Here is a 13,462-nt window from a genome sequence, read left to right as displayed (position 1 = left end):
TAACAACATTATAAAAACGAACATTACTAAACAAACGCTAAATGAATCCTTGAAAAAATCAGTAGAATGACGAACAAAATAGGTACTTCTTACATCAAAGCCTTTGATCATCCCCTCTATCATAGAATCAAACTGAATGAAAATGAACCCTAAAATTTTCTTCAAGAACCGTTGAACTTTTCAGGAGATGCGCGTGGCAAGTTTTTGTGGACGAAATCTGGAATCAAATTTGTTCAGAAAACTACTTATTAAACAAGCTCCGATGTTAATACCATTAAGTTCAGCAAGATCTTTCGCAAAACAATTTCTAATTAAACTACTTTCGGCTCACTTTAACAATTGAACTTCCTATAAACGATTTGGGGAATAAAATAAAAATATCAAATTGAATAAACTCAAAAATAAGTTGTTTTTGAGAAGTTTTTGATGAGATGCACCGATTAGTCAGCGTATAAATACATGAAATTGATGATAAACGACCAATTAAAAAGGAATCAATTTTAAAACTTTACACGAGTACCTACATCACAGGTTCAAAATAAGAAGCCAACTAACCAGACAAATCTGAGCACAGTTAGATCATTAATATTCAGCACTGGCCACAACAACTTTGGCTGCGAAAACTTCCAGGTTTTTTTACTTTCCTTACCCTCATAAGCGGGTACCTACCTAAGACATTTTCAAAATATTTTCATATTCATTTTTCAATTTTGAGTTTTTGATGGATCGTGTGGAAGTTATAAAATTAATTGTGAACTTGCCAAGTGTTTTTTTGGACAAGTCTCGAAAAATCGACTGCGCGGAAGATGTGTCCATCTTCAGCTTATTTTTGTGTCACCAGCTAACTGGGCTTCTAAATCCCAAATTTAAAGCTATCTTCCATAGCTCAAATCTTAGTAAATTTTTATAAGCAGAGAAGTTTCAAGCAAAAATCGAAGAAATCGATTTTGAACAAGGAAAGTCGTGTGATGTTCACTTGTTCACGGCAGATTTTTTTCCTCACTTGGTCTTCTTTTTCTTCTTCTTCATTGGGTAATAATTCAATGTGCAGCATCTTGAAATAATGAACACCTTTGCACGAGGTGCTCGCGTTCATGTGACGTACCACCAACGAATGTGTTTGAAAACGATTTAAAACTCATTTTAATAGTTCGGACCAAGAAATATTTGGAACTCTAATGAGAAAAGCGCACCAGATAGAGATAATACTAATTGTGGTCTCAACTGCCAAAAATAATGCGAGGTTGCAAATGGATTTGGAGTTTATTGAGGATATTAGAATAACTGGACTGTTTTCGAATAATTATGTTACATATAAAACGGATTATATTTTTCACCATCTTTGGAAATCAATAAAAGCCACATATTGTTGACAAAGATTAATATTTTGATAATAACGCAACGGACAACATGTTGGCTTGGTCTCCATTTTACAGAAGCTCCAAAGTACTGTTAACAAATAACCTAGATTTTATCGTCCCATTGTCCAAACCAACAAATATCCACAGCTCAGCTTAGCTCGGTCGTTCATGTGAATACCAGACAGCACACTTGAATGAGCAAAATAGATTCCACAACGCCCCTTTCTAGTTTGCCGATTTGGTGTCCGGCTCTTCGATATTCTCTTTTCCACTAATAAACGGCTGTCTCCTTTATTGAAAGACGTTTCTGAACATTTCATTCTTCGATCAGAGAAAAATAAGGAATTTAGTGAAGTAATAAACATGTATTGAGACAGAAGATATGTCTTAATACTGCATAATTGCTATAGGAGCTCGTTTTAAATTCTTCAAAAAGTTGGAAATGAGGCGATCAAAACGGTCAATATTGCGAGCACAAGTGTTGCAGGTTGCACACTTATATTGAAAGCGAGTCAAGGGAAATTTTGCTGTGTGGTAAATGAAACACATCCACTAATTTTGTGGATGATTTATAAAATAATCATTAGTTCATGGGTACCGGACGAAGGTTAAAGCTATGTTTATAAAGTTCTGTAAGAGCAGGATCTTAAAAGCTCTCCGTCAACTAAATAAAGAGCTTGTATTCAGTGTCCATTTTAATGTCCATTTTAATTCATCATTGTGCACGTTTAGTCCCAATTCTGAACACATAAAATAAACTTCTTTGCACGTGTTGTAAGTCCCAAAATGGACAGAAAGCAAAAGCAACCCAGAAAGCAATAAAAAAACGAAGATTCTATCTACAAATCATCATAGTTTTGATAGAAGTGGGCTAAATCCCAAATCGAAGAATAGCATTAGACCCACTTGTCAGTAGTCACGTGTGTTTGAATTCCAAAGTGCATGACACGCGCATGCATTGATTGAATTTAAATTAGCCCTCCTACTTGTCATTCGCTACCTCTTTTTTTCCCACACCATAGAATACGTAGAAAGTTTATCGGATTCAAATTTAAACATATTTATGATTAACATTACTTATGGAGTACATTTTTAGTACAGTATTGCACAGTACAAAGACTGCAGTACACAACTATACAGTCTAGTTCAAAAGCACACAATCTATTCCACTTCAAATTCCCTCATCATTGGTAGTTTTTATAAAAGCTGATGAAACTTTCGATTTGGGCACAGCTCATTCGTGAAGGATTCGAATTTAATTTGATTTTAAATAATTAGACTCCCAACCTTTCTGTCTGATCGATAAAAATGACAACATTGTATTGAAAGATTGTTGAGATTAAGGTTTTGTGATTGAACTATTCAGATAATGTCCAAAGAGGTACACGGATTCAAATTTAAACATATTTATGATTAACATTACTTATGGAGTACATTTTTAGTACAGTATTGCACAGTACAAAGACTGCAGTACTTAACTATACAGTCTAGTTCAAAAGCACACAATCTATTCCACTTCAAATTCCCTCATCATTGGCAGTTTTTATAAAAGCTGATGAAACTTTCGCTTTGGGCACAGCTGATTCGTGAAGGATTCGATTTTAATTTGATTTTAAATAATTAGACTCCCAACCTTTCTGTCTGATCGATAAAAATGACAACATTGTATTGAAAGTTTGTTGAGATTAAGGTTTTGTGATTGAACTATTCAGATAATGTCCAAAGAGGTACGCATATCACGATATGGAAATACATTACTTTCCTTGATATAGGATCAGGAAATTAAAAAGAAGTATGCGTTCGTGGATAGTAAAATGAACGAACCTACATCCAGTGTATATTTTATACCAGTATAGAAGCATAGTACAGACGGTAATGTGTCGGCAATAGACATAAAATACAAGTTCAGACATAGACGAGAAGTAAAGTCCATTTTCATTATTCAGGGTGTCTACCAAAATGGAAAAATAAAATTCCCTGACTTTTCTCGGTTTTCCAGTCCATTTTTTTTCCAAATTTCCAGTCTACTTTTTCAAGATTTCCCACCCTATTCCCACTGCGTCGCAACAGATTTTTTTTTCTTCAAGTAATTTTCCCAAGCCTGTTCAACATTAATTCTCCAATCTTTTTTCATCCCACTAGGGTAAGGGCTTAAGTCCTCCATTTGCACATTTAGATTTTTTGAGAGAGTTTAACAGTTTCCCTTCTTTTTTATGCCCCCATTTTTGAATTTTCATGACAAAGAATAGATTCTCACATGATTTGAGAAGTAAATATTCTGAAATTATGTATGGAACAATAATCGGACAAAAAAATCCTTGAATTTGTTCGTTCTCTCGCGAATACCGCGAACAAACCGCGAATACCGCGAACAAACCGCGAATACCGCGAACAAACCGCGGATACCGCGAACAAACCGCGGATACCGCGAGCAAACCGCGAATAGGTGACTTATCACAGAAGAATCGATGAGGACCTTCTACTTATGAAAATGAAGGGGAAATGAGTAAATTAATTCCGAACTTCAAACCTATGGTCAAAATGTAGGAGAATCTTCCCCTCAACCCCCTACATTTCCCCTGACCCCTTACATGGTTTTTGGTAGTAGGGGGTCAAGGGGAGGTTTCTTCAGACCTAGATTTTTGTCAGAGCTCATTCTCTTTTCTGCTTTCAGACTGGAAGGTTCTCTCTGCTCCCTCTCTCCTCTCTGTGATATCTCCAAATATTTCAACATGATTTTTTTTTTTTTTTACAAGAGTTTCCATTAGAGTATTTAAGATGACCAAGGAGTCTTTCCTATGTAACTTTTCACGAGAAATCAATCGGTGTACATGTAAGGGTTCTAGGAATGATGGTTCACGAAATATGCGCTTGTAACAAGCCAATATCAAAAAATTTCGAAAGTTATATCCACTTTTTTTACACCCTGACTTTTTTGGATTTTGTCAATTTTTTGAGAAATTCCCTGACAATTCCCTGACTTTTCCATTCTCCGTGAAATTCCCTGACAATTCCCGGTTTTCCAGTCTGGTAGACACCCTGTTATTTTCAAATCAATATTTACGGATTTTGTGGTTTACACCGAGTTCACGATCGGAATAATGCAGATAACTTGCCCATTATCCTACACCTACTAATGAATATTATAGCTGCATATGGGATATGGGTAATGCTATGATACCATCTATTGCTAAACAACACTGTTCCGGTAAATAAGCTAAGGAACTGTTAGATTTAATCATAGAATAGATTTGAACTATGTAGGTTTTAGGTTAACTCAGTAATGCTTTGTAGAAGAAATTACTAAATTAGTAGATGTGCTAAAATTTGCATTCCAATCCGGCGGCTATGTGTACGACTGCAAAGTATAAATTGTATTGGAATTTTACGGGGATTGATGTGAACTTGAATAGAACTTGTGTGATTGTTTGCTGATCTTGCTTTTGTCTGTTTTATTTCAGGTGAAAGCTTTTAGAAGAATACAAATTTTACCAGCGGATCCCTCGTTTTCCTGATTATTTGGTATGTTGAATCGAAATCTTTTTACAATTTAACACGATATTAGTCATCCATCCTAACATTGCCTTTATTGCATGTTGCATTGAATTTTTAAGAATTAAATTGCATGATTGCGATTTTCATCATACATATACCTACCTGTTCGTTAAGTTTCAGGATTTAGACAAATGATTCAAGCATATATTATAATCTTCAAGAAAGTTAGGTATGTATACTTCCTACCAAAATTATAAAAAAAGTTATACATACGTAGCTATATTAGGCAAGTTCAGATTCAATTATAAGAGCTTCCCCATCCATCACAGTACGCAACACAGGAGCTACCGCAATGGTAATTCCATCCACATTCAAAATAATTTCCAATACATCCACAGCTACCAGCTACATATTCATCACGACAATGGCCGAAATAAAGCAATCCACACGATAGCAATAGCATAACTCATATTAATCTATTATTCCTAGTGGGATCAGGACCGTAATTGATATCCAAGAGGATTCCAATTCAATTCTTCATCATACTGAATTTGAAATTTCCATTTCCATGGGAAAAAGATTACAGTAATATTTCTGGTTGTCTGTCATTGTTATGTGTACTCCTGGTACCTGGTAGGTAGACGATGCAGTGTCTTCTTCAGAGGAACAGGAAATGTTTCAGACTTGAGAATCTGAAGATGTTTGTAATCTCCAAGATGAAAATGTTAAATTGAAAGGCTACGAAGTGCATATAAGTAAATCTAGGTGGTATACATTACTAACCACCAATATAGGATACATGTTAGATCATCTGAACCTCTAAATTTACAATTAGTAGATTCTAGATATGTGCTTCTTGGCCTCTAGCAAACTGATTGACCGATTCCCAAACCAAGCAAGATTACAGTAATATTTCTGGTTGTCTGTCATTGTTATGTGTACTCCTGGTACCTGGTAGGTAGACGATGCAGTGTCTTCTTCAGAGCAACAGGAAATGTTTCAGACTTGAGAATCTGAAAATGTTTGTAAAAGAAAAAGGATGTTTTATGAAATTTACTTTTGAGTATTTTACATTAACATTAAATAATTATGTAGATCTGGTTATTAGAAGACTAAACAAGTCTGAGATCAGCAAACATAAAGTTGGTCAGGATTGGATTTGTCCTATAAAATAATTAATGATTTTGTGGTCATTATTCTGTTTGTAATAAATTCTCCAAGATGAAAATGTTAAATTTAAAGGCTACAAAGTGCATATAGGTGAATCTAGGTGGTATCCATTACTAACCACCAATATAGGATACATGTTAGATCATCTGAACCTCTAAAATTTAGAATTAGTAGATTCTAGATATGTGCTTCTTGGCCTCTAGCAAACTGATTGACCGATTCCCAAACCAAGTCAGTCAGATATGAAGAAGATACAATGAGCAACCAAAAACTATTATTGCTCTTTCATAACAGAACAATGTTTTTGCTTTACGTAGATTTTTCATTCATTCGAACAGAATCAAACGGGTTATCTATTGGAACACGTACCACCAACGAATGTGTTTGAAAACGATTTAAAACTCATTTTAATAGTTCGGACCAAGAAATATTTGGAACTCTAATGAGAAAAACGCACCAGATAGAGATAATACTAATTGTGGTCTCAACTCCCAAAAATAATGTGAGGTTGCAAATGGATTTGGAGTTTATTGAGGATATTAGAATAACTGGACTGTTTTCGAATAATTATGTTACATATAAAACGGATTATATTTTTGACCATCTTTGGAAATCAATAAAAGCCACATATTGTTGACAAACATTATCGTTCATGTGAATACCAGACAGCACACTTGAATGAGCAAAATAGATTCCACAACGCCCCTTTCTAGTTTGCCGATTTGGTGTCCGGCTATTGGCTATTCTCTTATGTTTCCACTAATAAACGCCTGTCTCCTTTATTGAAAGACATTTCTGACTTCTTCGATCAGAGAAAAATAAGGAATTTAGTGAAGTAATAAACATGTTGTATTGGCAAGGAATTGGGTACTCCTCCTCATTTATCTAAAAACTTTGACATTACATTTAGTTTAGTAAGGAAGAAGATATGTCTTAATACTGAATATGTGCTAAAATAATTTCTTCAAAATTCTTCAAAAAGTTGGAAAATAGGCGATCAAAACGGTCAATATTGCGAACACAGGTTTTGCAGACTTAAATTGAAAGCGAGTCAAGGAAAATGTGTTTTGAGTGGTAAATGAAACACATCCACTAATTTTGTGGATGATTTATATAAAATAATCATTAGTTCATGGGTACCGGACGAAGGTTAAAGCTATGTTTATCAAGTTCTGTAAGAACAGGATCTTAAAAGATCTCCGTCAACTAAATAAAGAGCTGGTTTTCAGTTAGCTCGGTTACGGATTTTCCAATTCCCTATAGGCAGCATCAAACAGTGTTAAATGGTTTAACACAAATACCTGGTACTCCACTAGATGAAGCATGTACGGATTTCCCAATTTCCTACGCAGTGTCACTGCCTCTGATGGTTTAGTACAAATATTTGTTACTCTCCAATATACTTCACACTTACGAGTCACATTCTTGCGTTGAGAGTGAAATTTCCATGTCACATGAAAGCAGACAAGTAGTGAGGCTTACGAGGACCTTACTGGCGTAGAATAAACACACGAAATAGACTGAAGCAGAATGAATATATGAGTGACATAATGTTCTATGCTGAGGCTAACCCTTTAAGATGGTCCTTGGGTGATGCTGTGTTACAACCAATTTCTTTAAACTAGTGGGAAGCTGGGAAGTGTTTGAACTGAGCAGATGGACTTTTTGTGTTCCAGATAGAAAGAAACCAGAAATTCTTTTGTATTTCATGGAAAAAATGAGGAAAATCTGGCAGGCAAATTCACAAAGTGGTATGGGAAGAATGGTACATGCTCTTAACTGATTTGTTCATCAAAAAGTATCTTTTCCACAGAAATTTATTTGTATTCGGTACCATCCAAGTTGTAGATCAGCTTAACACACGTCCTCCTCAGAGAAACGCTTTCAAACGCTTGACATGTGTTTCAACCATCAGTATGTCAAGTTCACTTCCTATCAAAGGGTTAAGATTTTTTCTCCTGGAATAGAAAGTAGATGGTATCGATGAACTATACATAGATGGCGTACATGGACACTATATAGATATTTTATATGATCTTGATGTGTTAAATATTTCCATGATGAATGGATGATAAGTTCTGGACCATCTATCATGATAAATTCCAACAATTTGTCAGTGGATGTTGCCAAAAAATCTGCAAAATAGAAACAAATTAGACTTTACAGTGGGAAACATTCTACTTATTTCTGCCAATTATGATCAGGCTATTTTGAACCTCCATCAATAGGTCTCAATAGTTATAGATGTGCCAAAGTACTCTGCTAACAGGTTGATTTTCAGTGGGAAACTACACTTTAACTGCAAGGCAGGAAATGTAAATCTCGCCCGGTTTAAAGTTTACGGAAACACTACAGGTGGAAATAAACAATGTTGCACGCAACACTGTTAAACTTTGTTGGGCTCAAATTTTGTCGACACGCAAACTGTGTCCTAATTTCTATTGTGTTTTGTAGAGTTATTTGAAAAATGATAAACACCTTTACCTCTTGGTTGTCAACTATATTTTTGATAATCTCTGGAGGAACTGTCTCTGGAGGAATAGTTGTAACTTATAACCGCAACCTTCGCCATTTCGGTGACAAAGGGACGGACAGTAATAATAGAAAATGGCGTAGACCCAGTAGGCCATGTTCATTCTATTGTGTTTTGTAGAGGTATTTGAAAAATGATAAACACCTTTACCTCTTGGTTGTCAACTATATTTTTGATAATCTCTGGAGGAACTGCTTTATAGTTGTAACTTATAACCGCAACCTTCGCCATTTGGGTGACAAAGGGACGGACAGTAACAAAAGGGACGGTAGACGCATTTTCTACCACTGATTCCTCTTAGAGCTCTATCATCATTGGACTAAGCATCTTTCTTCTACTCTGGATCAAGAAGATACTTTGTTTCCAGGCATACCAGACAAATTACTCGATAAAAGTGAGTCCCCAATCGCCATTCCACGAGTTCCTTCAATGTGATCATGATCAGATCTCAATCAACAGAATCATATCAGAGTAATTGATAAAATTTCTGATCTAATGACCAGGAAACCGAGCCGAGGTATAAAAGTGTGACCGACCTGTGGTCAATGTCTATGATCCGATAGAAACAAGGTCCCGGGCTCGAACCCCCGGAGTGTCTGCACATTGTAACTGTTTGTCTCGAGATGGAGTGGTTCCCAAGCAGGGGACGTTGGGAGGGTTGCAATAAAGACGTTTCCGTTTTGACAGTTAAACTGGACTGAAATTTGCAGGTGCGAAATCAATCGGTCCTTACCTAAAAAGCCCATAGCTAACAGAAAGTTTCCAGCATAGTCCCTTGAAGTTATTATGCGTTCTAGAACGTCAAGTGTTAGTCCAAAGTATGCCAATGCCACATTGGAAGGCGTGATCTGCCAGATGATAATACTGGACATTGACAATCAAAATAAATAATAATGGTTGAGAAATGCTGCCCTACTTCATTGAGACGATAAACCTGTAATCGTGATCATGATCAGATCTCAATCAACAGAATCATATCAGAGTAATTGATAAAATTTCTGATCTAATGACCAGGAAACCGAGCCGAGGTCTAAAAGTGTGACCGACCTGTGGTCAATGTCTATGATCCGATAGAAACAAGGTCCTGGGCTCGAACCCCCGGAGTGTCTGCACATTGTAACTGTTTGTCTCGAGATGGAGTGGTTCCCAAGCAGGGGACGTTGGGAGGGTTGCAGTAAAGACGTTTCCGTTTTGACAGTTAAACTGGACTGAAATTTGCAGGTGCGAAATCAATCGGTCCTTACCTAAAATGCCCATAGCTAACAGAAAGTTTCCAGCATAGTCCCTTCAAGTTATTTTGCGTTCTAGAACGTCAAGTGTTAGTCCAAAGTATGCCAATGCCACATTGGAAGGCGTGCTCTGCCAGATGATGATACTGGACATTGACAATCAAAATAAATAATGGTTGAGAAATGCTGCCCTACTTCATTGAGACGATAGACCTGTTGCAATTCCTGCAAAATGTTATCTCTGAAAATCTTCCTCTCATGGGACGGAGTATAAAATTTATTGCACATGTAAATAAAATAAAAGCAACATAATTACAGGAACAACTTAATGTGCATAATTACTCTATGTAAATAAAAGTAATATTTTATTATGGGTTAGGTTAACTACATGTAGAGATTTTTACATGTGAATTACATAGACGATAGGCTTGAGTCTCATACAAAGATGGGACTGTCAAAGACGTCTTTGACGGAGAATAAGACTTAGTTTATCGGTCTGTATCCTTAAAATCGGTCATAGCTTAGATACCTACTGAATTACTCATGATGCATTCATTAGCAGCATTATTTGTAAGAAGTAGGAACGCATTAAATACCATTGAATTTTTATGAGCATCTACAATCATATCAGTCACTTGAATTTTTGAGGAAAGAAAGTTTCTACCTAACTTTCATCTCATGGGACGGAGTATAAAATTTATTGCACATGTAAATAAAATAAAAGCAACATAATTACAGGAACAACTTAATGTGCATAATTACTTTATGTAAATAAAAGTAATATTTTATAATGGGTTAGGTTGACTAACATGTAGAGATTTTTACATGTGAATTACATAGTCAATAGGCTTGAGTCTCATACAAAGATGAGACTGTCAAAGACGTCTTTGACGGAGAATAAGACTTAGTTTATCGGTTTCTATCCTTAAAATCGGTCATAGCTTAAATACCTACTGAATTACTCATGATGCATTAGCAGCATTATTTGTAGGAAGTAGAAACGCATTAAATACAATATTGAATTTTTACAAGCATCTACAATCATATCAGTCACTTGAATTTTTGAGGAAAGAAAGTTTCTACCTAACTTTCAAGTAAACAATGAACATCTTTGGCTATATTTATATTTGTACTTTAGTCGTATGTTTGTTATGGGCATTTGTGTTGACCTCCTTTGCAACTGTCATAATCAGGTCATTAGTTGGTTCAATACAATTGAAATTATTTCCAGATTCCTCATTAAATACATCGGCTGACGTATCCTTTTATCTTGTCTTTTTTTCTGTTTTCTTTTACAAAATTTTTGATGGCAAATTCGAGGAAATCAGGCTGTATCTCGCAAATTATTGGTGTAAAAAAAAGTAGATATAACATTCGAAATTTTTTGATATTGGCTTGTTATAAGCGCCTATTTCGTGAACCATCATTCCTAGAACCCTTACATGTACACCGATTGATTTCTCGTGAAAAGTTACATAGGAAAGTCTCCTTGGTCATCTTAAATACTCTAATGGAAACTCTTGTAAAAAAAAACGTATTTAGCTTATGGCATCATTTCTACTGATGTCGTTGTCCTACTGATCAACGTTAGTTATCGGTTATGTTGTATTAATTCCTCCTTGTTCAACAATAAACAACGGATAGTAATTACAGATCAATAGCAGAGTCATGGCCTCGGTCTATTACTGTTCTCAGCAATCATAACTCTTTGGTTTTTCAGAATGATTATTTTTTTCTGTTGTCTTTTTTTACAATTTTCTCAATGCGCTTAAAATGAGATTTGTTCCTTAACATGGAGATGTGTAACGAGATGGTTTTTTCTCCTCTTTTTAAAGTGCTCTTGGGGTCTAATTAATCTGCGATTTATGAGTTCTCATTGGGTTTTTTATACACACAAGTGATTTTAACTGTACACAAGGCATCCTATCATTTAACTATCTATAGCGTATCAGTCTGCCATCTCGGCAGATACATATGCATGTGAAATAGGAGAGTGGAAACCCATTAACATCAACTGCAATTACTGGTCGTCTATGATTTGAAAGAAAGATGATAACGAAATATAGGTAGGCACTATCGAGAACAAAAAAAACATGCAGTCTTGTTGGTGTTTATTAAAGAGAATAACTCTTCGCAATAGAGAGAACATAGCGTCAAAACAGAAGTTTTTTCGAACAATATTACTAAACAAACGCTAAATGAATCCTTGAAAAAATCAGTAGAATGACGAACAAAATAGGTACTTCGTACATCAAAGCCTTTGATCATCCCCTCTATCATAGAATCAAACTGAATGAAAATGAACCCTAAAATTTTCTTCAAGAACCGTTGAAGTTTTCAGGAGATGTGTGTGGCAAGTTTTTGTGGACGAAATCTGGAATCAAATTTGTTCAGAAAGCTACTCATTAAACAAGCTCCGATGTTAATACCATCAAATTCAGCAAGATCTTTTGCAAAACAATTTCTAATTAAACTACTTTCGGCTCACTTTAACAATTGAACTTGCTATAAACAATTCGGGGAATAAAATAAAAATATCAAATTGAATAAACTCAAAAATAAGTTGTTTTTGAGAAGTTTTTGATGAGATGCACCGATTAGTCAGTGTATAAATACATGAAATTGATGATAAACGACCAATTAAAAACGAATCAATTTTAAAACTCTACACGAGTACCTACATCACTGGTTCAAAATAAGAAGCCAACTAACCAGACAAATCTGAGCACAGTTAGATCATTAATATTAAAATAAATGCTTCAAGTTTGATACCATAAAAAAGATATTCACATTTTTGGAAACAGACAAACCGCGCAACCAAATGTAGTATACAGGGTGACTGTAATGTGCCTAAGATTCGCGCTCATAAACCTCAGAAAATGACCTGATAGGAAAATATTTTGAAAAAACACTAAGGATGTTTTTCAAAATACTCATGTATCCCCATATCAAATTGAACTAGTAAATATTGATATAAAAGCATTCCCACCTTTCTAGAGGTGCTAAAATGGATAAGGAAAGTAAAATAGTAAAATATTGACACATTAAAGTGAAAATCTGGAACAAAATATAAGCACTTTATGGACTAGGAACTATAGCAAGCCCAACTTTCTAGAGGTGCTAAAATGGATAAGGAAAGTAAAATAGTAAAATATTGACACATTAAAGTGAAAATCTGGAACAAAATATAGAGAGCACTTTATGGACTGGGAACTATAGCAAAAAACATGGAAAACGTGTCTCATATCAGCTCCTAGATAGAGATAAACTATCACAACTTTGAAGAAACACTTAACACCCATAGGCTCAAATTTATGGAACAAAGTAGAGAAGAGATAACTGATTTTCTTTCTAAAGTTACAAGTGGAGATCGTCAATAAACAACATTTCAATTGGCTTATCCGTAGGTATATGTAAATAACTTTGTGCACTTCAAAGATGCTTCAGGTGGAAAAAGTAAACCAAAAATAATTGGTCCCACATCTCACATTATCAAAAGCATTCGTGAGAAACTGAAGTTCTTATTAAAGTCTTGCTGACCTTTTTCACAGACCATTTTGGTCGTTAAACATTGAATTTCATACGTGTGAAGTTATAGACCAGAAAAGCCTTTGAAAATAAATTGCTCAAGCCATCGAGTAAAGAAATGATCACTTCAGGTGGAAAAAGTAAAC

The 13,462-nt window shown here is 35.2% G+C and overlaps 1 long non-coding RNA gene across 1 annotated transcript in view; it reads left to right on the top strand.

Moving 5' to 3' along the window:
• Positions 1-13,462, top strand: part of LOC103505439 — a 70,214-nt gene that overhangs the window by 32,978 nt on the left and 23,774 nt on the right. The gene's annotated exons all lie outside the window — the stretch shown is intronic.

This window comes from Diaphorina citri, unplaced genomic scaffold (genome assembly GCF_000475195.1).
Source record: "Diaphorina citri unplaced genomic scaffold, Diaci psyllid genome assembly version 1.1 scaffold174, whole genome shotgun sequence".
Lineage (NCBI taxonomy): Eukaryota > Metazoa > Arthropoda > Insecta > Hemiptera > Psyllidae > Diaphorina > Diaphorina citri.
Note: the sequence above shows the minus strand (reverse complement) of the source record. Positions and strands in the feature narration are given on the sequence as shown.